At 37.5% G+C, this 2,255-nt stretch overlaps 1 protein-coding gene across 1 annotated transcript in view; it reads left to right on the top strand.

Annotated features, from left to right (window-relative positions):
• The window catches only part of cep112 (centrosomal protein 112), a 124,085-nt gene that overhangs the window by 87,709 nt on the left and 34,121 nt on the right, over positions 1-2,255 (top strand). The window lies entirely within an intron of this gene.

The raw sequence follows: 2,255 nt of genomic DNA, 5'->3' as shown, positions 1-2,255 counted from the left end.
GTGTGTGTGTGTGTGTGTGTGTGTGTGTGTGTGTGTGTGTGTGTGTGTGTGTGTTTTACCACTTTTTAAATAATTTTTTGTAAGCAGCTGAAGTATAGAAGAAAAATGCATTTGTTTTATGGTTCAACATGATGTCATGCATATTAATGTCAAGCAAGTGTCACTGAGACAAGTGGAGCATGCTGAAGTAAAAAAAAATATGTTTTCGTATGTAAACCAACCCCTACTGCTTCCTTTGCATCTTTCATCCACATGCAAGATGTGTTTTTGGTGAGGAAAAAAAACAAGATTTTTACAAACACTTTCCAACATGGAGGTTTTTTTTTGTCTGATTTGTCAAACTGGAATGTTGAGGTGCGGAGCWGCAAACTTTATCCACTAGTAACCACAACAACAACAACAGAATCCTTTTTTTGTGTGAATGCTTGATAAACATTCACACGGAATTGTTCTTCTATCACCCAACTCAATTGAGATCAGTTTTTCTTGTGTGTTTTTCAGCATCTAACTCGTTCCACAGTTTTTATGCTGACTTTTGGTATTTCAGCAACTTACACGTTTTAGTTATTTAGCTTTTCTTTCCATTTAAAATCTTTAAAAAAATTTTACTCAACTTTTCACATTTTGTTTTGCTTCTGATTTTTTTTTCAACTTCTTTGATCTAATGTCCTGATGCTTCTCAGTAATCCAGGTAGGAAAAATCAAAAAGAAAAAAATAAGTAGGTCCTCTGAATAAGTCAGGTAATGGGGCACATGACCCTCTATGAACAATAGAYCTAATCAAGCCTATTGTTAGGCGATGGCCCTCGCTTGCATATGACTAACCTCTTTGTCCATGTGGAGGCAGTGCTTATAAGGCTGAGTTCACCTGAAACTCATCAGACTGAAGAAGTCTCTTGGAGGAGAGACGAAACGTTTTAGTAAAGAAGAACCCGTCCAGAGGACCTACTTATTTTTTCTTTTTGATTCTTTGATCTAATTTCAACTTTTTCAACTATTCTTCTGTTAATTTAAACTTTTTTAGGCTTCTATCAGCTTCTTTCTGCTAATTTAAACCTTTATGCTTCCTTAAACTAATTTCTGCTCATTTTCGCTGTATTCTGCCTTTTTAGCTATTTTCAGCTAATTTTACATTTTATAAATTTAAATTCACCTTTTTGTGATCGTTTCAGTTTTCAGCTTCTTACTGCTTAATTAAACAAATGTGCCTATTCTGTGTCTTTGTGTTGTTTTCATTTTTTTCAGCTACTTTTTTCACATTTTTCTGCAAATTTTGGCTGCTTTAGATAATTTACAACAAATTGCAACTTTTTTGTTCTCCTTTTCTTGCTTTTCTGCCAATATGAGCTTTTATATGCTCCGTTCACCATCTGTCTACTAGTTTCAACTTGTTTCTGCTACTCTCTACTTTTGTTTTTCCTTCTTTCAGCAATCGTCTGCTGTTCAAATTGAACTCCCGTTAACAGTTTTTCTGTTAAACGTTTTAAGCTTCTTCAACTGCTTTCAGCAAAAATCTTACAGCGTTAAGCACTGCAGGAAATGCAAGTTCTTTAGTTAAAATATTTTTCTACATCTGACTCACGTTGTTCCTTCTCTGTTCTCCTGTGCTGCAAAGGTTAAGAATGGGGAAGAAAATGGTAAATAGTGTCAAAGCAGTAAAAGCTACAGCCACAGTCTGAATGTTTGTCCTGTGGTTTTTGATGTGGCAGGGATGTCGACATTATTGCCACCTACTGGCACAGCATGGGTATTTTAATTGTTTTTGTTCGAGAACAGTTTTMTTATGTTAGTTTTGTTTCTCTTCTTGTCAAATGTAGAAAAAATATTCTATTAATTTGAGCCATTAGCTTTCTACAGTACGTGTGTAACCCTCACTGTGCTTACAAGCAACTCGTGCAATTCCTGCATTTTACACCTAATTATCTCACTTTACTGTCAAGCCTCTAACTTGAAACTCTGTCTTTTTAACTCGGCTAATTGGCAGCAACATTTTAATTCACCCCTCCGATACCCACCCTTCGTGTTAAGTGATGAATTGTTGGTTGGAGATCAAAGGAGATCTGTGCCCACTGCGCTCGTCACTACCTGTTGGCACACATGAGCAGCGGGGCTGGGCTGGTGCCAGGGGGCCACAGGCCTCCACCACAGGGACACACTGCCAGGAGGCAGAGGTCAACAAGAGTGTGTGTGTGTGTGTGTGTGTGTGTGTGTGTGTGTGTGTGTGTGTGTGTGTGTGTGTGTGTGTGTGTGTGTGT

The sequence above is a fragment of the Austrofundulus limnaeus genome, unplaced genomic scaffold (genome assembly GCF_001266775.1).
Source record: "Austrofundulus limnaeus strain Quisiro unplaced genomic scaffold, Austrofundulus_limnaeus-1.0 Scaffold65, whole genome shotgun sequence".
Classification (NCBI taxonomy): domain Eukaryota; kingdom Metazoa; phylum Chordata; class Actinopteri; order Cyprinodontiformes; family Rivulidae; genus Austrofundulus; species Austrofundulus limnaeus.
This window is presented reverse-complemented; position numbering and strand designations above follow the sequence as displayed.